Source organism: Podarcis pityusensis (genome assembly GCF_964106645.2).
Source record: "Podarcis pityusensis genome assembly, chromosome: 16".
Classification (NCBI taxonomy): Eukaryota; Metazoa; Chordata; class Lepidosauria; order Squamata; family Lacertidae; genus Podarcis; species Podarcis pityusensis.
This window is the reverse complement of record NC_138041.1, coordinates 6238664-6263932: the sequence shown is the minus strand read 5'-3', so window position 1 is coordinate 6263932 and position 25269 is coordinate 6238664. Positions and strand designations below refer to the sequence as shown.

The following is a 25269-nucleotide window of genomic DNA, read 5'->3' as shown; positions in this document are numbered from 1 at the left end:
TGGGGGGGAATTGTCATCGCGCCACTCCTTGGTGTGTGGAGTGCCTCAGGGTGCGATTCTCTCCCCGATGCTTTTTAACATCTTTATGCGCCCCCTCGCCCAGCTTGTCCGGAGTTTTGGGCTGGGTTGCCATCAGTATGCTGATGACACCCAACTCTATCTGTTGATGGATGGCCATCCTGACTCGGCCCCAGACACACTGACCAGATGTCTGGAAGCTGTGGCTGGATGGTTACGTGGGAGCCGGTTGAAGTTAAATCCTTCGAAGACAGAGGTCCTCTGGCTGGGGCGGGACGATATGGGATTGAGGGGGCAACTCCCATCTCTTGCGGGGGTGCAATTAGTGCCAGCACCGTCCGTTAAGAGTTTGGGTGTAATCTTCGATACCTCCCTTTCTATGGAGGCGCAGATTACAGCTATAACAAAGGCGGCATTTTTTCATCTCCGCCAAGCTAAGCAGTTGGCCCCTTATCTCTCTCGCCCTGACCTAGCCACTGTGATCCATGCGACGGTCACCTCCAGACTGGATTATTGTAACTCGCTCTACGTGGGGCTGCCCTTGAGACTGACCCAGAAACTCCAGCGGGTGCAGAATGCCGCGGCGAGACTCCTTATGGGGTCTTCGCTGCGAGATCACATTCATCCGGTACTATACCAGCTGCACTGGCTCCCGGTGGAGTACAGGATCAGGTTTAAGGTGCTGGTTTTAACCTTTAAAGCCCTATACGGCCTAGGACCCTCGTACCTATGGGACCGCCTCTCCTGGTATGCCCCACAGAGAAACCTACGGTCTGCAAATAATAACATCCTCAAGGTCCCAGGCCTCAGAGAGGTTAGGCTGGCCTCAACTAGAGCCAGGGCCTTCTCGGCTGCGGCTCCAATCTGGTGGAATGCTCTGTCACAAGAGACTAGGGCCCTGCGGGACTTGACATCTTTCCGCAGGGCCTGCAAGACAGAGTTGTTCCGCCAGGCCTTTGATCAGGGCGCAGCCTGACTCCCTCCTCTGGCAACCTGCACAGAACTTTGCTTAATTGGTTGCCATCAATTTGATTTAATTAATTTTTATAATGAAATATTTTTAGATTGTGTGATTATTTGATTTTTTGATTATTTGATTGTTGTTAGCCGCCCTGAGCCCGGCTTCGGCTGGGGAGGGCGGGATATAAATAAAATTTATTATTATTATTATTATTATTAGGTTGGCAGGAGCAGGGACCGAGCAACGGGAGCTCACCCCGTTGCGGGGATTCGAACTGCCGACCTTCTGATCGGCAAGTCCTAGGCTCTGTGGTTTAGCCCACAGTTCCACCCGTGTCCCTTAGCATCTTGAGTTAACCCTAAAAATGAGATAAAATCAAGTGTCTAGTCCATGTGGCTATGATTTGTATTTGAAAACCAGCAGACAGTGTCTGAAGAAATCTCTGAGAGCCAGAGGAATGAGCAGAACCTCCTGGTGTGTGGAAATACAACTCTGTACAGGGGAAACAAGGGATTTCCTAACAACTCTCAGCAGCCTTAACAAACCTAAGTCCCCAGGGTTCTTTAACAGGAACCAGGACTGGTTAAAGTTGGATCACGATTGCTTTAAATGTAAGGTGCAGATGGGTGAAAGCTAATCCACGGTGGATAGAACATAAGAAGTCCCCTGCTGGATCAGGCCAATGGTCCATCTAGTCTAGCATCCTGATGTTTGGGGTGAGCCTACAAGCAAGACATGGGTACCAGAGCACTCTGCCCAGCAAATTTCCAGCAAATGGCATTCAAAGGGCTACTGCCTTTGACAGTGGAGGCAGAGTCCATCCATAGTGGCTAGCTGCATAGGGTCACCATATTTCAAACAGTGAAAATCTGGACAGAAAATTTATTGAGTTGTTTTTTGGGGGGGCAAAGTTGCTGAACTTTTTTTTTTTTTTGAGCCGTTTTTGAGCTATTTTAAGAGGAAATTGGCATTTCCAACATGAGCTGCCATATGTCCAGATTTTTCTGGACATTTGGCTGATTTCCACCCAGACACTGTTAAGGTATGGCTCCAGACGTATGGCAACCCAAGAACTGATAGCCTTGCTCCTCAAATTCAAGAGACAACCAAAACCAAACTCTTCTTACAAATAAAAGAGATCGAGCAAGACAATCTGCCCACAAAATATCATGGTATCTGCACATTGGGACCAATACCTAAATTCGAAAAGCATCTGTAACTGGGAATGAACAGAGGTGTCTCCTCATCCAATAATCTCTCATGAGGATGATGTCATGCCTCCATCTATCTTTTCTGTGAAGAACAGGAATGATGGCTCTCTTCATGGTATGCCAATATCGTCCTTGGCGCTGCAATGGATTTGGGGAGACGGGAACAGAAATATTTACATTGGCAGGCAATATGATTTTGTCGTTAGAGATTGCACTTCAGGCGCTGGGAAAGCCCTGTGTGTCTGTGGATTCCAATGCTAATGGAGCTCATTATCCACATATTGCAGGGTGGAGGAGATGAGGCTGAGAGATAGAGAGATGGCTTTACACTGGCTTATGACAACCCTGTGATGTATTCTTCTCTAAACAAGGTTGCCTTCAGATATCTTCTAAACGTCAAGGAGACAAACAACCATCTGACTTTTAGAAGATATCTGAAGGCTGGGAGGACATTTCACAGGGTGGGTATGACCACCAAGAAGGCCCTCTGCCTGGTTCACAGCAACCTCACTTCTTGCAGTGAGGGAACCAGCAGAAGACTCTTGGAGATGAACCTCAGTGTCCGGGTTGAACAATGTGGGTGGAGACGCTCCTTTAGGTGTACTGGGCCGAGGCCATTTAGGACTTTAAAGGTCAGTACCAGCACTTTGAATTGTGCTCGGGAACGTACTGGGAGCCAATATTGTGACTGGTTAGGTAGGCCAAATAAGTCCTATAACAAGCAAGCCTCAAATTGCAGCTGCAAATCTCACAAAATTTAAATTGCCCTCCTAAGTTTTATTCTTAGACCATAAAGAAGGCTGATCGCCGAAGAATTGATGCTTTTGAACTGTGGTGCTGGAGGAGACTCTTGAGCGTCCCATGGACTGCAAGAAGATCAAAACTATCCATTCTTAAGGAAATCAGCCCTGAGTGCTCACTGGAAGGACAGATCCTGAAGCTGAGGCTCCAATACTTTGGCCACCTCATGAGAAGAGAAGACTCCCTGGAAAAGACCCTGATGCTGGGAAAGATGGAGGGCACAAGGAGAAGGGGATGACAGAGGACGAGATGGCTGGACAGTGTTCTCGAAGCTACCAGCATGAGTTTGACCAAACTGCGGGAGGCAGTGGAAGACAGGAGTGCCTGGCGTGCTCTGGTCCAGGGGGTCACAAAGAGTCGGACACGACTAAACGACTAAACAACAAGTTTTATTCTCAGTCCAAATAAAGTACACAGTTGCAAGCAGAAGCCTTGTGCTCCCTCAATTTGCTGAAATGTTTGCGTTTAAAGATAGCTTAAAAAAATTCAAAATTGATATTTACAATAGAAAAATACACTCCAGTCAGGCTACAACCAATAAACATTTAACATAATGTACTGAGTATACAGGTAGATAGCCGTGTTGGTCTGCCGTGGTCGGAACAAAATTAAAAAATTCCTTCCAGGAGCACCTTAGAGGCCAACTAAGTTTGTCATTGTTATGAGCTTTCGTGTGCATGCACACTTCTTCAGATACCAAGAAGACGTACTGGAAGGATTTTTTTTTTATTTTGTTTGTCCTGAGTGTGTTTGAGTTTGGGAAGGGGTGTGTGTTACTGCAACCTGCTGTAGACCACCTTGGGGCAGGTAAGGTATATAAACCTTCCAAATGAATAACTAAAAACTGCATTTGTATTTTATTGCATTTTCTCTCGAAGCTCAACACCTTTGATAGCTTCCAGCTGCAAAACTGTTTACAAATCTGCCAAATAAATTTTACTATATGATAAAAATGCAAGGTTGTCGTGCAACTCCAGTGTGAAGACAGAACAGCAAGCAGACTGGTAAGCAAGGAAGCAGCAGTGGTGTCGGGCAGCTCAAGTTGATATCAGGCATGCATTCGCTAAAAAAAAAAAAAAAAAAGGTTGGGATTTAAATGAAATAAACAAACATGGAAGTAAAGTAATATGCTACAACTGTAAGGGAATTGCTGCTGGCATCCTATTGCGGTCTTCCAAACCTCACCTGGTGGGGTTATTATTTCGTTGTTGATTATTTGTGTTCAAACAATAATGTGTGCAAAAGCAGTTATCAAAGTGCTGGAAAATAATAATAAAAATGTAAATAAAAAGGAAAATGAGCCAAAACACAAGAAGGCTTGTCTGTTTCCTCTCTCTCCCCCCTTTTCTTCTTTTTCTCCCCCCCCCCTTTCCTTTTTTCTTTTTTCTTTCCCATAATGGCTTATGTTCTATGCCATGTACTTTGATATTTTTTGTAGTTTTTTTGTAGTTTTTTCCATTATTATTATTAAGGATTTTTCTTTTGTAATTTTGGTTGTTTATGTTTATCTGCATTTGTTTAAAGCAAAATAAAAGTATTAAAAATAATAATAATAAACTAAATAAAATTTAAAGGTTTAGTTTATTATATCCATACATCATTTCCCACCAAAGAAAAAGTGATTTATAGTCATTTGTAATGAAATTGTGTGAATGTTATTAAAAAAAACTCCAGCAGGTGCAGAATGCCATGGCAAGACTCCTTATGGGGTCCTCGCTACGAGATCACATTCACCCGATGCTATACCAGCTGCACTGGCTCCCAGTGGAGTACAGGATCAGGTTTAAGGTGCTGGTTTTAACCTTTAAAGCCCTATACAGCCTAGGACCCTCGTACCTACGGGACCGCCTCTCCTGGTATGTCCCACGGAGGAACTTACGATCTTCAAACAAAAACATCTTTGAGGTCCCAGGCCACAGAGAAGTTAGGCTGGCCTTAACTAGAGCCAGGGCTTTTTTGGCTATGGCTCCGATCTGGTGGAACGCTCTGTCCCAAGAGACTAGGGCCCTGCGGGACTTGACATCTTTCCACAGGGCCTGCAAGACAGAGCTGTTCCACCAAGCCTTTGGCCAGGGCACAGCCTGACTCCCTCCTTTGGCAATCTTCACAGAACTCTAGCCCAATGGTTGTCATCAGTTTGTTTTGAATTAATTTTATAATGAAATGATTTTAGCATGTTCTGTTATTTTATTGTTGTTAGCTGCCCTGAGCCCGGCTTCGGCTGGGGAGGGCAGGATATATATAAAAAAATTATTATTATTATTTATTATTAAATACAAATAGGTATTCACCTGGCACTGAACTGATGACAGGCTTAGCGCCAGGTGGGTCTCCCTGGGGAGATCATTATGTAGACAGGGAGCGTCTGCAGAGAGGGCCCATTCTCCCATTGACAACTCCCGGATCTCCCTTGGAGGTTAAGTATAAAGAGAAGGGTCTGTGCTTATGATCTCAGGATCCAGACAAGCTCATAAAAGGAAAGCAGGCTGGGAGGGAGGAGCAAATAGACAGACTTAGAGTCGGGTTCTTCATTCTAATGGAATGTTCTCATTAGCAATGAAGCTGATACGATCATACAGCAATGTGTTTGGATCTTCCCCAATTATATTGCCATATCAAATAGTCCTTCTCGTTGTGGAATGCCCTCTCCAGTAAGCTGCTCCCATCTGCATGATTATTACCTTTCAGGAAGAATTTTAAAATATTCCTGTTTAAGCAGGCATTTTGTGGGCTGTTCCTGGCAAACCTCAAGATCGCTGGATAGGAGCATGTTTCTAATTGCAATTGCACTTAAGATTATTTTAACCGCAACTGCTTTTAGATGTTTGCAGTTGTTTTGAGGGTGGTTCATTCTGCTTTAGAATGATTCTCCTTTGTTTCATTTTATCTCTTTGCTGTTCTGGGCCCCTTGTTTCCATGCCCTATTGACGGAAAGCTCTGCAGTGCAAGGCTACCATTTCCAGAAAATTCATTTAGAGTGCTATTAAAAGTGTCAAAGGTGGGGACCGCCCTTTAATTAGTTTTGGACTAACATGCAGAGGACAAATGACATACAAGATGAGATAAACATCAGAAGAGGTGACTCAGAAGATAATTGCTGTGAGTGATGAAAACATTAAGTGGAAGCATTTCTTTGTAAAGATGCTGGCCGTGACTAGATATCAGAAGCAGAACAGGGCTTGGCAGGTGGTATATAAATCTATCCCACCACTGTGCTCTCCATTCAGTTGATTCCAGCCACAGAGGTGCCTTCTCAGTGTTTACAGTAAGCCTTCTTTTCCCAATTTCATTTTTCTTTTCTTTATTTAACCATTCACCCAGATACCTTTCTTGCAATGGACAGAGGCGAAGCAACCTGCTCCGATACCTGGAGCGGCACTCGTTCTGGGGGGTGGGGCGTGGTGTGTGTCCCGAAGGGCATGGCACACCACCAGTGGGGGGCATGGTGTGCATCCTGGGGGCCTGGCACATGTCCCGGGGGCTTGGCACACATCCGGGGGGTGCGCTACGTGCCCCAGGGGTACCACCAATTGGGGGTTGGCATTTTGTCACCCCCCCCTTTGGAATGACACCCAGGGCGGACCGCCCCCCCACCTCGGAATGCCCCTGCAAATGAATTTGACTCCAGTTCCTTGTTCTCCCCCCAATAGTGAATTCAGCTGGGTTTCATGCGGTCAAGCTCAGCAGGCCACTTGGCCTTTAATAGTTTTTCTATTTTGCAGGCACAATAGGAGATTATAAATGCTTCTCTCTCTCTCTCTCTCTCTCTCTCTCTCTCTCTCTCTCTCTCTCTCTCTGTGTGTGTTTTAAAATGCCATATGCTTATTTGATTGCAAACAGCTTTCAGAGACTACCTGGTCTGGAAGTTTCTAATGCAAGGAAACAAATGAATAGATTTACCTTGCCTCGTTAAACCCAATCACAGATGCAGTGAACACAAATTGTTGCACCACAGGGGAAACAGGCCAGCTCGACTTTCAGAGATGGGGAGAACATTCCAATTAAGTGTGGAGAAACAGTCTCTCTCCCCCCCCCCCCAGCCTAATTTGTTAGATTGTGTTAGAAGCTGCTAAAAATCTCAGCATATTGAATCTGAGTGCAGGTGTTCTTTATTAGGCTCTCAAGGCCAGCTCTAAGGAAAATTAGTTAATTAAGAACTTGTAGTGCAAACAGGTGTTTGCTGCTTTATGATAGAAGGACTGAATGCCCATTTTCTCAAAGGCTTAACCACCTGTACTTCCTGATTGGCTGCCTCTGGTTATGAGACTTGGACCAGTATTCCCTTAAATGTTCATCGTGAAGGTGCAGTTGCTTGCCATGATGGCAGATTGAAGTTCACCTTCCTGCTCAACTTCCAGTATTTTGTGTAAGTGTTGTTAGTCTTTAGCCGGATAAGACAGTTTTGTTGTTTTCTTTGCTTCTAAGTTGCTTTAACTTGTGTTGCCCTTTGAAATTCTCTTTCTCTAATGAACCTTGCTTTTTAAAATTGTGTGTGTGTGTGTGTATGTGTGTGTGTAATGGCTTTTCATTTGAGCTCCTGGACCTGTTAACCTTGGTTGTACCCTGAAGATGGGTCAGTCATCACATGAAGACTCTAGGACAGCGGTTCTCAACCTGTGGGTCCTCAGATGTTGGACTACAACTCCCATCATCACTAGCTAGCAAGGCCAGAGCTCAGGAATGATGGGAGTTGTAGTCCAACAACATCTGGGGGCCCACAGGTTGAGAACTGCTGCTCTAGGAAATGTTAAAGTATTTAAGCGGTTGGATTTCAAGGAGAATAACCCTGCAATTTAGCCTTTCACAGTGCATTGTTTGTTGTTGCTCTGTTTAATGCCAAGATTGCTTCCAAGAATATTAGAAAACATATAAACCAATCCATTACATTCAGCATAATTAAAAATCCATCCATATGCATGGGTGCCATGTAAAGTGAGGGGGCAGCATTATGAAGTATGGAGGAGAGGGAGCCATAAACCATGCAAGAAGGATGTGCTATCTAGCCGCACATCTCATCATGCGTCTCCAAAGTATGTCCACCACAGCCCTGCGGCTTTAGTAAAGGTAAAGGGACCCCTGACCATTAGGTCCAGTCGTGACCAACTCTGGGGTTGCAGCGCTCATCTCACTTTATTGGCCGAGGGAGCTGGTGTACAGCTTCTAGGTCATGTAGCCAGCATGACTAAGCTGCTTCTGGCCAGCCAGAGCAGCGCACGGAAACACTGTTTACCTTCCCGCCAGAGCGGTACCTATTTATCTACTTGCACTTTGACATGTTTTCGAACTGCCAGGTTGGCAGGAACTTTAGAATATTGCATATTGCCACTTGCCTATGGTGAGAAGGAATATACTGTAAAATAATGTAGTCAGGGTGACTGTTTGTACCTCGAGTATACTCAAGAAGAATAGATGGACTCGACCCCTACAATATATTGCATTTGTGGATGCCAGCAATGCTGAATTTCCCAGCTTGCAACTCCTGTGCCCCTGACGTTTACTTATGCTGTTTCCTGGAAGTTTGCCAGCGATCTTCTCTAATTGACACTTCATTCTCAGATGCTAGAAAAATAATACTGGTGAGATTATTGATTTATTACCTAGTAAAAACTAGAAAGTCCTGGGGTGGGTTACTGCTATATAAAATACAGCATTAAAACAGCTTAAAACAATTCATAAACACAATTGGAGTGGGCCTCTCTCTTAATTTATTATTGTGATTATTAGTAGTAGTACAGTGGTACCTCGGGTTAAGAACTTAATTCCTTCTGGAGGTCCGTTCTTAACCTGAAACTGTTCTGAACCTGAGGTACCACTTTAGCTAATGGGGCCTTCTGCTGCTGCCGTGCCACCGGAGCCCAATTTCTGTTCTCATCCTGAAGCAAAGTTCTTAACCCGAGGTACTATTTCTGGGTTAGTGGAGTCTGTAACCTGAAGCGTCTGTAACCCGAGGTATCATCTATATCCCACCTTTTCTGCAAGGAGCTCAAGGTGACATACATAGTCTTCCCCATCTGCATTTAAGTGGGCCTCGTGGTTATTCGATATAATCTCTTGGGGTGCAGAATCATACCTTTCACATAGAGTCCTATTTCCCTTCTGGGCCAAGCATGAACCCAGGCATGGTAAAATCAGCACCACTGAAAACTGGGCCAGAGATCTGGCCTGGGCTGCTGATAACCAAGTGCTGCAGGCTCCAGCCTGTATAGCAAGTTGCCTATAACCTTTGGTTGCTTGTAATAACCCTGCGCTGCTTGCAATCGCCCTGAGGCATCAACAGCATTTGCATGTCACTCGCAGCACTGCTTTCATTGCCTATATGCAGTCTGCCATTCACTGATCAGGAAAGAACAATGCCGAAGAGTGGGTTTCCTCCTCGGCATCCCCTATGCTTCAGTGGCAGTGAAACTTTTTCAAGCCATAGAAATACATGGTGAATACAGGGCAAATATATATTTTCTACTGCCCCAGAGGGCGGAGACTAGGTCTGATTGGCACAGTGGACAGGCGGGTAGATTCCATTTGAACATTAAGGAAAACCTATTGGCAGACACAGCAGTTTGGCAATGCAAGCAATGGCCTATAGAGGACTCTCCCTTGCTGGATATCTTTAAGCAGGATTAGTCATCCATTAAGAATGGATTATTATTGATGCTGCTAACATTTCTATACTGCCCTTTCTCTGAGGATCACAGGGTGGCTTACAATATAAACACACAAAAATTAACAAACAATAACAAACTGTGCAGTACACAGTGAAACTATGGAATTTATTCCCACAAAAGATAGTAATGGCCACCAACTTGGCTTTAAAGCAGATTGGATAAACACATGGCATATAAGGCTATACAGTGGTGCCTCGCAAGACGAAATTAATTCGTTCCGCAAGTTTTGTCGTCTTGCGATTTTTTTCGTCTTGCGAAGCATGGTGTCGGGAAAGTTTTGGAAAAGCTTCAAAAATCACCAAAGTCTTTAAAAACCTCAAAAAAGGCTACCACACCGCGTTCTATGAGTTGCTCCTCGAAGTCAAGTCGCAACTGTATTAACGGTGTTAAGAAAAAGGAAACAAACTTGCAAGACATTTCCGTCTTGCGAAGCAAGCCCATGGGGAAAATCGTCTTGCGAAGCAGCTCAAAAAACAAAAAACCCTTTCGTCTAGCGAGTTTTTTGTCTTGCGAGGCATTTGTCTTGCGAGGTACCACTGTAAGTGCCTACTAGACACAATGGCTATGTTCTAGTTCCACTGTCAGAAGCAAGAAGCCTCTGAATGTGAAGCCAGTAATTGGGAATCACATGTGGGGAGAGGACTGTTGCGTTCAGATTGTGCTTGCAGAGTTCGCATAGTTCTTGCACAGTTCCTCTGTGAGAACATGATGCTGGATGAGATGTGTCGGTTTTCATTTCTTAGTGCAGAAAGTATTGATCTGATGTGTAGAGATCTTTCCTATTCCAATTAATTCAAAAGGGTTCTGGGAGCTTCTCTGTGTGAAAGAAACAAGCAGAAGGTTCTTGATGTTTGAGTTATTCCTTCAAAGAAGCTGAGTACAGCTGGCTTAAACTGGTTCTGTTTCTGTTATCTCTTCTTCAAGGTCATGCTGACTATAAAAGTAAGGCCAGAAGGAGCCTGGATTTCATACTCTTTCTATGTCTTTTCCTTCTGGCGTGGTGTTCTGTACATAGTATGCTTAGGGTTAAGGTTTAGACTTGTTATAAGTGTTTGTAAGTTAAAGTCTGCTGCAACTGGTTTTCTTATGGACAGTGCCAATCCTGAAAGTATTGGATTTGTGACCATCATGCTCATTTGCCTTCAGCAGCATTAAAGCTCTGCTGGATGGAATATTAATTGCATCTGGTCTCTTTTTTGGGAATCTTGCAACGTGTTTAAGTTGTTATTTTCTAACTCCACATTGGAATCTACCCTGGATCAATATTGAGTAGAATTCCATGACATGTTGGACTATGCTGAACCTTTAGCCTGATCCAGAAGGTCTCTTCTTATGCCCTACTGTTGCATTCTTCTTCGCAGACTGGTCCTTCAGTGCTGCATCCTCCTTTATGGCAGCTCTCGGCACAAGCCAATCCCCCACCATTTTGACATTCTCCAGCAGGACGGCCCCAATAATCCCGACAGCCTCCCGAAGGCCTGCGGACACAGCATGACCCTCTTTGGCAGCAGTACTCTGTGGCTGTACCGGCACAGAGAGATCGGCTGCCATAGCAGTGGTAATTGTGGCCTCCTCTGATGGGCAGATCTTTGTCACAACAAGTTATACAACAAGTGTTATTGCCATAGCAAAATGGCGTGCGGCGGGTATCCAGCCAAGAACCTGCAGGGTCGTACCATACTGAGTTCAAGTTGAAGTATGACTCTCTCCCAGAAGAGCAGGACATTATGTATCCAGATGAGGAGGAGGGGCTGGAAGAATAGAAAACAAATTGGCAAGTGGTCTAAAAGATAGTCCAGCATAGCTTTGCTTCCACAAACCTCAGAAGTATTTAAATGATAGATCACTGTATATCTAAGATCTGGATCAGGCCAGAGTCCTACCTAGTCCAGCATCATGTTCTCAGAGTGGCCAACATATTTATTGCATGGTCAATGCCTCCCTCCACTTCATATTTTACAATGCCTCTGCCCCCACAAGGCACTGGTGGACATGTGGCTGATGTAGGGATGGGAAAGAAATTGATTTCAGTTTGTCTTTAAAGGCAAAGCTGCAAATCTGCATTTTCTGAAACAATATGCAAACCAAATGACAGCGATCCTTTGAAATTTGCACAACTCTGAACTTTGCAATGCAGTTCGTAAAAATGCATAGACTGCAGTGTACATAAAAATGCATGCATTGGTGAAAATAACATACCAAAACACTTTTTATTAGGGTAAATTGGTAACCTCCATTTTCATTTTCTAAAAAAAAGAAAGAAAGAAAGAAACCTCCTGAAAATTCATCAGCATTCTAGTGCGAATTTCTGCTAAATTACACATTCTTAATGCATTTCCCCCTAATACGTACATATTTGCAAAGCGATTTTCCCCATATACATTTTTTTTTTTTTACTAATATATAAATGTGTAGAAGATAGGATCCAATCCCTGGGGGCTGAGGGGGTATTTGCCCCCCCCAATGAAATATTTGAGGGGGGGCAAAGTTGATCGGCATTGCCATTCAAATGGTGTGCTTGCACCGCATCATGTGACCGATTATGCTAGGTGGGGCTTCCCTGCCCCCCCAAAAAAAATTTGATTCAAGTTGGCACCTCTGGTATAGAAACACTTTCCCCAGCATATGCCCCCTTTTTTGGTGCACATTACAGTGGTACCTCAGGTTAAGTACTTAATTCGTTCCGGAGGTCCGTTCTTAACCTGAAACTGTTCTTAACCTGAAGCACCACTTTAGCTAATGGGGCCTGTTCCCAATTTCTGTTCTCATCCTGAAGCAAAGTTCTTAACCCGAGGTACTATTTCTGGGTTAGCAGAGTCTGTAACCTGAAGTGTATGTAAACCGAGGTACCACTGTACTTGAATAGAGAATGGCATTACAAAATTCAGAAAAGTGCAAATTTCAAAGTATGGCAGTGCTTCAGTTCACGTATCAATTATGAAAGTGCAAATTTGGTAAGTTGATTTTTCAATGCAAACTGAAGCAAATTTCTCCATCATCCCTTGTCCCAACAGCAACTAGCCAACATAGCATCTAATCTCCTTTCAAACAAATCTGGTTGGGTGCTCAGTGGACACATTGAACCTTGAAGATAGGTTGAACTAGTAAGTGCAAAAAAATAAACTCAATACCATATATTTCTACACCATATATCTATATGTACACATACTAGGAGCTACTACCCTTGCTCTCTTCACTTGCCAACCCTCTCTACCTGCCAACATTTTTGCCAATGTCCCTTCCCCGACACCAGCCCTCCTCCCATTACACCTTGTCCCACCCCTTCCACCCACAGTTCCCCCAAGCCTCTGCCCCTCCTCTCCCAGCTCACTTCAACTCCCAGCCCCTTTTCAAGGAGGGAGGAGATGCTTCTCACAGTGGCTTGCTAAACCGCTGTGTGAAGTGTCTCCCTCCCTGCATTTAACCTCGCTGCAGCAACACTTGATTGAGGAGGAGTGCTTCACAGAATGGCATGCTAAGCTGTTCTGTGATGTGCTCTCCCCTCTCCATTAAGAAAGAAACACATAAACTCTTCCTATATGTCATGCTGGAGTTGGCAAGGCTACCTATTGGTGGTGACACAACCTGCCAAGTTTGATGAAAGAGAGAGAAAGAGAGAGAGATGATTGATAAAAAAATCTTCTATCCCATGGCCAGAGAGATCAACAAATGCCAACAATAAAATCAACAAACTATAATATATAGTGTCATTTTTTTAAAAAATACAATGACTCATTAAACAATATTCCTCAATAAACAGGTAATCTGAAAGCACTTCTAGTTTTATGAGAAAGGGAGAAAAAGCTTCCTTACGCCTGAATCATGAAGTCCAAGCTATCCTCATCTCCCATGGATTGTTACAACTGCACATGACTCACAGCTGCTAGAATAATAACCAGCAACACTTTGATGTGTGGAAAGTTAATTGCGATGCTACTTTCAAGAAGTATCTTAAAATGATTTCCATTTGCCAGTATTCTGTTTTTTTAAAAAATGATATTTATTAAAATTTCAAAAGAAAAAGATTACATTAATAAGAAAATTAACAATAAAAAGGAAAAATACAAAGTACAAAAAAGAAAAAAACAGTTAAAAACAGTTCCATCTTTTCATCACTTCTCTTACATTTACTTGTTTCCCGGACCTCCTCATACCTCCCTCTTTTGTATTCCAATTCAATTTGTTAGTCCAGCAATTCCTTTCCCTCCTTTTTAATCCTGATCTTTAATCTTGATATATTATAACATTAAATTTTTACGTATTAAAAACCATTTTTTCCATATTATTTTATACCATTACAGCTAGAAACCACTTAACTTCAATCCGACATCATTCTAACATTCACATTCGCCAGTATTCTGAGCATACCTGAAAGTTAACCCTACCTTCTCCCTTCTGGAAGAGCTTTTTCTGACACTCAGAAGCCATTGTCTTATTTCTCTGGCAAAACAATCCACTTGGATTTCTGCACACCCATTGGATTATAACCACTCTGTTGTGAACCTCTCCAAGAAGTTTAAACCTCACTGGAAGACATGTTTGCATGTTATGAGATGAAATTTAGAGTCAGGACTTGGAGAATTTGGGAGGGAAGATCCTACATAGATGCTCGATCTTGTTATGGAGCTCCTATATAAGGACCCTCCAGACTATATCTTGAAGAGCCACAAGCTTTCCTTCTCTATCTTACATCCTGCCACATGTCCAGGAAACCCAGAATCTTCAAACTGCAGAGATTCTCAACATCTCTCCTCATTTCTCCAGAAAGCCACCTCTATTCCTGACCATTGGCCATGTCAATAATGTTTACTTCAGTTGTTCCTACAGGAAACTCAGCTTGGTTAGTGTGCCAGACACTTTCTGGAGAACCATGGGTTCCCCAACTCTGCAAGTGCATTAAACGTGCTCCGTGATTGATTGGGACATGCTTCTAGGACAGGGGTGGGGAATTTATGGAACATCCAAATGCCATCATCCCTGACCACTGGCCATGCTGACTGGAGCTAATGGAAGTTGGAGTCCAAAAAGACTCCCTGTCATTGGACTAAAGCTTTCTTGGTGTGGTCTGACTTACCCTGTGGATAGTCAAGGCTCTGTGAGGCGATGCAAGGGCGAACGTATGAGGGACCCATGGCCTTTTTATAGGGCTCAGGAGCTCCTCAATAATGAGAGATGCTGCTGTATATGGGCCTTTCATTCCTTATGTCAGCCCTGGTAATTTGGTGTTCGCTTGATACAAAATTTAACACATTGACTCACACTTTTTCAATCTGCTTCCATTCCTACATAATGACAACCTGAGCACCATAAAAAAACAGAGTTTTACAACTGAGCTAACCTACATTGTCTTTTTATGTGTGTTTTATTCCATGGTGATACTGGGAGCAACTATGTTTGTTTAGCACTGGAGGTGATCAAATTTGAGGCACATCTGTTTCAGAACCACCTATCATGACTGGGTGATGATGTGGTGACCATGTTTAGAATCCAACCATTCCTGGCTTGTGCCTTTGTGGTAAACCAACTGTTCTGTCATGTTCCTTTTCTCACACCATTTATCTCATTATGTAATATTAGAAAATAGAACAGGTGTGTGTGTGTTTGCCATGTGTGTGTGATTACTTAAGAAGTTCAGGTGCTTTTCTATAAATTTTTAGAAGACATGTGGACTCATCCAAACATGATCAAGAAGTGAGTTGGTAGTAGAAGGATGTGATAAATTCCTGAATTCCAATATAATGCTTGCTGGGCTTGTGAACAGGACAATGACTTCGTTCTTATTAATAACAAAGACAGGAAGTTGCCTTATTCCAAGTCAGACCACTGGTCCTTCTGGTTCAGTCTTGTCAACACTAAATTGAAATGACTCTCCTGGATTTTAGACAGAGGTCTTTTCTGCCTGACCTGGAGATGCCAGGAACTGAAGCAGGGACCTTTTGTGATTTGTACCTATGAATGATTTTCTTCTTCTTCAAATAACATTTTTTTTTTTCCAAAATAGTTTTTATTAAACATGCATGCATTGTCTCTATTTTCAGGTTGTAGAGTTTTTTTCTACAGATCACTAACATTCTGTGTGAGACACTGATGTTGTATACTGTATAAGGTTGGGGGGGAGAGAGAGGTGGAGAGAGAGGGGGCAGAGGAAGGTGTATTGAAACTTACCTATAGTTGGTACCCAACACCGTGAAAATTGGTGCTGATACGCCCAGGAAGCTCATCAAAATGCTGGGTAGACTGCACCTCTACAGGCACATACCTCCACATGTGATGAGATTGCCCCCAAATCCAGAGCCGTCTTTCCCATTAGTGTTAGTGGTCCGTTGCGCCAGGGTGCCGGCCTCTCAGGGGTGCCCTAGCGAGTTGGGGAGCTGCACGGCTTTGCCAGCAGCCTCCCCTTTCCCTGCATGCCTGCCAGCTGCGCCCCGCCAACTATATGGCTGGCGGGCATGCAGCTTCCTTCCCAAGCCTCCACAGGAAGAGAGCGATCCCCGCAGAGGCCTCCCAAGCATCTGTGTCTGCTAAAGACGGTCGTTGTCCTCCTTCTGCTTCCTGGCGAAAGGTGGCACGCAGCCTTTCCGGGCTGTCTTCTCGGGCGCTCCAACCCCTGGGACAATGTCCACCAGCACATTTTCCTGCTTGATTGCCACCACCACATCAGGAATCGGGACAGTGGGGGAGGCAGAGGACATTTTCCACCATCCCCTCCCTTGTTTTGGAGTTGCCGGGGGGGCGCCAAAGGGATCTTTGCACCACAGCACCTAGTATGCTTAAGGCGGCCCTGCCCAAATCCAACCCTTCTGGGCAGCAGTCCTGCAAATTATGCATTATCTGAGACAAATAGGGCTTTCAGCATAGGAACACAAGCAGGGTTCTGCTGGATCAGACCAAGGGTGGCCTATCAAGTCTAGGATTCTGTTCTTACAATGGCCAACCAGTGTCCCAGTGGGAAGACTACAAGCAGAATGTAACGCAACAGCAACTCTTCCCACTTGTGAATCCCAAGAAGTGATGTTCGCATCCCTGTTGAATTAGGCTATAGGACTGTGCAGTTCATTACCTTGTTCTCACAGCAGCAAGCCAGGTGTTCAAATGGGAATCCCACAAGCAGGAACAATAGCAGGTCAATAGCAACTCTCCCAAATTGTGATTCCCACAACTGGCATTCAGAGGCATTCTGCCTCCAACTGTAGATGCTGCAGGATGGAGTGTTAAGTACTACAGACATGTTAGGATATAGTTCCGTTCCACCTTAAAAGGAACAGGCATGACTGTTGTGTGTCACATGCCTGTTTACTTCCAGCACAGTCTGCTGGGAACTTCCGTTTGTATATTGCTTTGGCTTTACTGCAGTTTTGCTAGACACGAAGGGAAGCAGACATGTTTTTCCTTTGTTCCTGAACTATGCTGAATAAATACCTGTAAATAATGCTTACACATGACTCTGTCCGCCACTTCCGCTGTGAGGATTTATTCACTCTGCTGATAAGAGTGTGCACAGCTTCTGAATGTTTCTGAGGCTCGTGTTGCTGATTGATGCTGTACCGCAGGTCGCCCAGCTGCCGGCCAGTGGCTGGAGCCAGCTGGGGGCCTGCCAAATGCCCCCATCTCCCCAGCAGTATCCCAACAAGCCATGCCTTCTTCCAGGATATTCTATTCCATATCTTCTTGCAAGTTTCACAGACACCCAAACAAACAAACAAAACCAGTAGCATTCTGTAGCACGAAATATGAATATTCTCAGTGCTAGGTAGCACAAACCATCTCTTTGTTCATAATAAGGTCTAAATTGCCATTCCATTTAAAATAATGAGCCCAAGATCAGATGTTGGATGAAGGCACAAAAAGACTGTTGTGGTTCGGGTTAAGACGCATGATGTCTTTTCCAATTTGGGGCTATGCCTCACGTCCTGGGGGAGGTACATGGCACTGTATAAAATGATGGCTGTCCTATGGTCCAAATAATTCACTCAGAGCACTTTGGCCTTCTGCTGCACAGCTGCCATAAAGGGTGAGCATGAATGGATTTTGTTATATTTGAAGATACGGGGTGGGAGAGGCTCAAAGTTGCTGTTGGGGGGTGAGAGGCTTGGAAAAGCTGTGAGGAAATGGGGTTTGAGTGAGGTGTAAAGGGAGGGGTAGATGGTGCTGGCAAGCAAGGGTGGAAACCCCTACCGTGTGTGTGCGCGTGCGCACGCGTGCGTGCATGTGTTTGCATCCAACCCAATGTACATTGGATTGGATCCAAAGGTTCTCTGTTTGTGGTAGGAGTCTTCTTTTGATGCAGAGACAGGGAACCTGATGTACCTTGCAGATGCAGACATCTCTGACCATTCACTAGGGCAAGGGACCTTTGTCATTCCAGATGTAGTTGTAGCTCTCATCAGCCCTAGCCAGCATGGCCAGTGATGAAGGATGACAGGAACTGTAATCCAATAATGTCTGGAGGGCCACTGGTTCCCCATCCCTGCCTGATAAGTGATGATGAGAGTTGGGAAATGGAAGTTCAGCAACATCTGGAAGGACAGAGATTCCCCCTATGTGTGTTCCAGGGCTTTTTTAAAGGCAAAACTCGCCAGAACTCAGTTCTAGCACCTCTTAGGTGGTCACCATTGCCAATATAAGAGAACAAGGGAGACTTTCATGGTGAGCTCCGGTACCTCTCTTTCTAGAAAAATAGCACTGACTGTGTTCTAATGGAATAGCACCTTCTGTTGGGGAAAAAAGGAAGCGCTGGATTCCATCTGTCAGCCATGAATGCAAATTTGTGTTTGGGCTTATATCCAGACAGAAAGCCCCTTGAAAAGTCAAGGGGTTTGGCTTGGTTCTGAGAGACCACCATGCTAAATGCTCAAAGTAATAGGTGTAAGACTTTAACTGGTAACACTAGGTTCATTTCTGAACTTGTTTTGGTGTGTTACTGTATCAGGAAACAATGGCTGTTGTTGTTTCAAAATGGCATTTCTGTAAAAGAATGAGTGGCTTTTAAACTCCTGAGCAGCTCTGTAAGATGGCTTGAGTGGCTGGAAGACTCTGGCTTGCCTATTCATACTACCTTCATCTAGCTCAGGAGTACCTACTGTGGTGCACTCCAGATGTCATTGGACTATAGCTCACACCATTTTTGACCTTTGGCCATGCTGGCTGGGGCTGATGGGAGCTGATAGTCTGTAACAACTTCTGAAGGGCACCATGTTGGCTATGTCGGATATGGTCATTAGTAGGAGGTGGCTGAGGAGGTAAGGCACCTCCATTCCTCACCTCTGAAGTAGCAAGACAGGGCAGAGAAAGAGGAAGCTGCAATTAGCCTTCCGCATCTCAAGCCTTTAGGTGGACAAGACTGACCTCCAGTGGAGATGTGTGAGGCTGTGGGTGGCAAACCCAACTGAAACAGCTCAAGCATTCAGATAGGCATCTACATTACTCATGAATTGGAAGGTCCCTCAAAAGTGGCCAGCCAGCCTCTGTTTGCCAGTTTTGAAATTTATGACAACTTCTGCAGAGACAGGAAAGAGTCATGTGGGAGATATTGAGTGCCATAACTGCTCCTTTCTCAAATGCTTTTAATCCCTTTTCAGCATCACCACAGCTACAGGAAAGATGGGCTGTTGTGGAAGTGGTATGAGGAAGCATGACGAAAGAACATGGCATGAAACCCATAGACATGCAGCGTGTGTGCCAAAGCAGCCCAGAGACCATCATAGTGGTGGTGGCTGCTGCTGCTGCTGCAAACCACGACCTGCCCACCATGAGTTGGAGCATTCTGGACATTCTCCAGCAAGGCAGAATTACCCTGTTCAACCTTACCCTTCAGCACCCATGCATTATAAACACCATGACATGTATTCCCCAGAATCTGTTCATACCAAAGGCTGAATAAACTACCATTTCAAGCACTGCAGCACCCCAGCACCATAAATTCAAAGACTTCAATTCAAAACTCGAGGATTTAACACCATCTGTTAAAACGAAAAATAACAAAAACCATGCACTCCACAAAAAACCATGCACTCATTTGTCATGAAGTCTGAAGTTGACTGTCAAGGTCTGGATTTTTCAGCCATTGAAATACCACAAGCGGATCCTTTGGGAGAAAGGGCAGAACATAAATCTAATAAATTACAACAATTAGATCAACAGGAATGTCAGAAATAATACCAATAATTATAGTAAAAATATGGATGTGAATGCTATCATTATTAATGCTATCATCCAGCTGAATGGATAATGAGCTGATTTAGCTGATGTGGTTTGGTTTGTGGTGAAATGCTCTCTCTCTCTCTCTCTCTCTCTCTCTGTGTGTGTGTGTGTGTGTGTGTGTGTGTGTGTGTGTTTAACTGGTATGGCCAATGCACTGTGCAAATCGAGCTAATTAGGCATCACTGAAGGAAGCCACCTTCTATTGAATCAGCTCATTGGATTGCCTGGCTTAGCATTGTCTTACACTGACTCCGATTCCCCTCTTGGAGTGGTTGAATAATCAATCCCTCTTCCCAGGGAACTCTGGGAATCCCACCTCTGTGAAAGATGGGGGAATCTGCAGTCCTCCACATGTTGTCAGACTCCAACTCCCATCAGCCTCCAGTAGTAGTAGCCACTCTGGGCAGGCACTCTGGGCAATGAAATACTAAAATACAATAGTCCTTCAGATATTAAAAGCTTCCCTAAACAGGGCTGCCTTCAGATGTCTTCTAAAAGTCTGGTAGTTGTTTTTTCCTTTGACATCTGATGGGAGGGTGCATTACACAGGGCGGATGCCACTACCGAGAAGGCCCTCTGCCTGGTTCCCTGCAACCTCACTTCTTGTAGTGAGAGAACCGCCAGAAGGTCCTTGGTGCTGGACCTTGGTGTCCGGGCAGAACGATGGGGGTGGAGATGCTCCTTCAGGTATATTGGACCAAGGCCATTTACGGCTTTAAAGGTCAGCACCAACACTTTGAATTGTGCTCAGAAATGTACTCGGAACCAATGTAGGTCTTTCAAGACCAGTGTTATGTGGTCTCAGCAGCCGCTCCCAGTCACCAGTCTAGCTGCTGCATTCTGGATTAGTTGTCATTTCCGGGTCACCTTCAAAGGTAGCCCCACATAGAGTGCATTACAGTAGTCCAAGCGGGAGATAACTAGAGCATGCACCACTCTGGCAAGACAGTCCACAGGCAGGTAGGGTCTCAGCCTGCGTACCAGATGGAGCTGATAGACAGCTGCTCTGGACACAGAATAGACCTGTGCCTCCATGGACAGCTGTGAGTCCAGAATGACTCCCAGGCTGCACACCTGGTCCTTCAGGGGCACAGTTACCCCATTCAGGACCAGGGAGTCCTCCACACCTGCCCACCTCCTGTCCCCCCAAAACAGTACTTCTGACTTGTCGGGATTCAACCTCCAGGTCTAATGGTCAAGGATAATGGGAACTAGAGCCTAGAAGCATCTGGGAGGACCATATATTGCCCATCCATGGTGTACATCTGAGGCAGGGATGGGAAGCCTGTGGTCCTCTAATGCTTGTTTGACTGCAACTCCTGGTAGCCCTAGTAGCAACATTGGATGACGGTAACTCTGCAGCTCATGGGTCATATCTGGACATTTTATGGTTCACAATACCTCCACTCCTCTGTCACCAATGCCGTCCAATAGACCTCTTATAAAGATTATTAACTCCCACGGATCCACCAATCTGAATCCATTTCAGAGATCCTCATGAAGATCTATGGTTAAAGAACTCTGGAAATTCAGCTCTGTTGAGAAGGATAGGGAAGTCTCCTGACAACTCTCAACAACCTTAACAAACTAGAGTTCCCAGGATTCTTTGGGGGAAGCCATGTCAGTTTGAAGTGCTATGCTACTGTATGGTGCACATATGGCCAGAATTTCTAAACACCTTTCATTTGTTTTCCTGTGTGCAACTAATTATACAAATCTAATTTGGATATTGTGTAGGGATAGGATTTCTAGCAACACTGATCAGGAGAATGCAGAAGAATGGATGAAGTGAGTATATCTGAATAGTGGGGCAAGATACCATTTGGTAAATGAAGAAGGAGGAGGAGGAGGAGAAGGAGGAGGAGGAGGAGAAGGAGAAGGAGGAGAAGAAGAAGGAGAAGGAGGAGGAGGAGGAGGAGGAGGAGGAGGAGGAGGAGGAGGAGGGAGTTTGGATTTGATATCCCACTTTATCACTACCTGAAGGAATCTCAAAGCGGCTAACATTCTCCTTTCCCTTCCTCCCCCACAACAAACACTCTGTGCAGTGAGTGAGGCTGAGAGACTTCAGAGAAGTGTGACTTGCCCAAGGTCACCCAACAGCTGCATGCGGAGGAGCGGGGACGAGAACCTGGTTCACCAGATTACAAGTCTACCGCTCTTAACCACTACACCACACTGGCTCTCTGCTGTGTACATTCACACTGGTTATACCTCCTTTGCCCAGTGGTTAGGGATGGGAGAAAAATTCAACCCAGTTTGCATTTAAAGGTGAGTCTGTCAAATTCACACCTTCCAAAACAATATTAGAACCAAAACACACACACCCTTCGAAATGCACACTTATCTGAATTTTGTGGTGCACTTCTCCCCCCCCCCAAAAAAACAGTATTTACAAAAAATGCATATAACAAGGGAAAGTGTGCATAAAAATGAATATATCAGTGAAAATAAGCTACAAAAAGCATTCCATTAGAGGAAATGGCTTTTAAAAATATGCACATCTGTCAAAATTGAATATAGAAAAAAATGACATTTGTATGGCAAGGCACCCCCCTACTCTTCAGTTCCCCTCCCCCAATACCAAGAATAAGACACATGACATCCAATATTTGGGAGAAATCAGACCACAACTTTATTGATTACAGATGCAAGAGATTTGGCATGGGCATTGGATAGGCCCTACCCCTTCTGGCCCACCTGCCCAAAGAACTTGCATTTTGGGGTCAACCAGAAATGACCTACACCCAGAGGTAATTCCTCCACTGTGTTGTACCTGGAGAGTGCTGTGGCACCTTGCCCCCACATGGGGATCTGGATAAAAGCATCAACCCTAGATACCCAATTTCGGATGGGCCAGGCAGATGCTACAACCTACCCTCTGACCAAGACTATGCCTATCCAATGCCTAAACTGCTGAAGTTGCAACAATTGCTATGAGGATGGTGAAAACCAGAGGGATGGAGCCAATTTGCCAACTGGGAAAGTGCCAACCTGGCCCTGAATACACTGAGCAACTATACCATAATAAGGTCAAGGAGAACAACATGTAGCAGCAATATATAAAGGGTGGGAGGGAGAGATCCAATGAAAAGTGGCTGCAGAGCAAGGCAGAGGCTTATGTTATATACAGGAGGAGTGGGCCAAGCCAGCCTGCTTGTGATTTGCTGATTAGGTGAGCAGGTAGGACCAATTTACCCAGGTAGCAAGCTGAGCCCAGAGGCTTCCTTTGCTGTCTGGGAAACAGTCCCTGGGACTTCCCACATCAGATCCCGGAGTGCGGGAGGATGCCACCACGCAATGGTGGCCACCAGAGAGGGTGAGTGGACTAGTCCAAGCTGCATACAGAATGTGCTTATTATGAGAAATTTACATTAATATGCTGATGAATTCCCACGAGACATTTTTAACATAAAATCAAGTTATGGCTGAAATGTGGGGAGCTGCAATTAAGATTGCAAAAATGGGGGGGGGGGTGAGAGAAGTGAAACTAACAGATTTTTCCATCTCTACTAAAGGTAGACACTTTCACAAATGTTTCAATTGGCCTTTTTGGTCTTGGATGGGGAACTTGCAGCCCTTAAGATGTTGCTAGATTCCAACATCCTTCAATCCCAGACGACTAATGAATGTAGGAAGCTGCCTTATTCGGAGTCAGGTCATTGATGCATCTAGCTCAGTATTGTCCACACTGTCAGTAGTTCTCCAGGGTTTTAGGCAGTGGACCGTACCCAGTCCCACATGGAGATGTCAGGGATTGAATGTGGGACTTCCTGCATGCAAAGCCACTGAGCTCTACCACTGAGCTATGGCCCTTCCCAGGTGGCCACACCATCCTAAACTCTCTGCCCTTCCAAGCAAGCCTTAGGGTGGGCCAAACATGTGCTGAGAGGAGGAAGCCTCCAGGCCCAGTCATGCCTTTCTTTCTCCCCTCTCAGCTCTCCCAACCTAGCCCCAATAATCAGGAATGATGGGAGTTTCAGTCTAGCAACATGGGGAGGACAACAGCATCCCCACCCTCCCTGCAGGCCTTGCCTGATTCTTGGTGGAGAATTCTTTATAATTTTATTTGTGACCAATGGGTTCAAGGAACACCCTCAGCCAATTAGATCACCCCTTTGATTGTTGTAATTGCTTGAGGAAATTAAGAGCCCATTAGCCAGCTGGCCTGGGGGACACGAACATCATTTGGACAACTAGAAATTCTAGCTCTTCTCCCACAGAAAGTGCAAGCCATCACAGAAGCACTATTCAGATAGAATCCTTATTCTTTCCTAGACACAAATGTCAAGCTAAAGCCATTTATTTATTTTACATATTTACAGTGGTACCTCGGGTTACATACACTTCAGCTTACATACGCTTCAGGTTACAGACTCTGCTAACCCAGAAATAGTACCTCGGGTTAAGAACTTTGCTTCAGGATGAGAACAGAAGTCGTGGGGCAGCAGTGGGAGGCCACATTAGCTAAAGTGGTGCTTCAGGTTAAGAACAGTTTCAGGTTAAGAACGGACCTCCGGAACGAATTAAGTACTTAACCTGTGGTACCACAGTATTGCATTTACATCCTATGCCCCCCCCCTTCAAATTGCTCAAGGTAATGTGGATAGTTCTCCCCTTCCTCGTGTAATCCTCACCATAACCATGTGAGGTAGATCAGGCTGAGAAGTAGTGACTGACCCAGTGAGCTTCACAGACAAGTGGGGATTTGAACTCTGGTCTTTCTCAGGTCCTAGTCCGACACTCTAACCACTATACCACACTGGCTGTTGAGACTTTTTATGCCACAAATACTCTGGTTTATTTCCGACTTGCTTTTGTTGCACTGTAGACTTTCCAGGCAGCAATAATGCGGTACAGCATTGGGGAAGCATCACAGAAGAAACTAAAGCTGAATAAATCCATGACTGGTGCTCTGCTGCGAGTTCAGTTCCAGGCCCAATTCAAGGCTTTCTAGGTGTTGCTGGGTCTCTCAGCATCCATTGTTATTTTTTAAAAATGATTATCATTGGTAAATCACAATGCATTTAGAATACAGTGGTACCTCGGGTTACATATGCTTCAGGTTACATACGCTTCAGGTTACATATGCTTCAGGTTACAGACTCCGCTAACCCAGAAATATTACCTCGGGTTAAGAACTTAGCTTCAGAATGAGAACAGAACTCATGCTCTGGCGGTACGGCAGCAGCAGGAGGCCCCATTAGCTAAAGTGGTGGTTCAGGTTAAGACAGTTTCAGGTTAAGTACGGATCTCCGAAACGAATTAAGTACTTAACCTGAGGTACCACTGTATCCACAAGATTAGAGACTGTGTGTATGCTGTTATGTCAAGAGCATATTGTAGAATACACTGTAATAAAACACTAGTTTGTAGGGGCCTTTTATCTCCAGAATTATCTCCACCCTGACCCATTCCC

General features: G+C 44.8%; 2 long non-coding RNA genes across 2 annotated transcripts; both read left to right on the top strand.

The window, feature by feature from the left end:
• Positions 1-6034: 6034 nt before the first annotated feature.
• Positions 6035-11148, top strand: LOC308465200. Its single transcript, XR_013980345.1, has 3 exons — positions 6035-6256; positions 7165-7357; positions 11015-11148. It is a non-coding gene; the product is annotated as an uncharacterized lncRNA (long non-coding RNA).
• Positions 11149-17202: 6054 nt separating this feature from the next.
• LOC308465162 lies at positions 17203-19554 on the top strand. The gene is made up of 2 exons (XR_013980302.1): positions 17203-17664; positions 19232-19554. It is a non-coding gene; the product is annotated as an uncharacterized lncRNA (long non-coding RNA).
• Positions 19555-25269: the final 5715 nt, after the last annotated feature.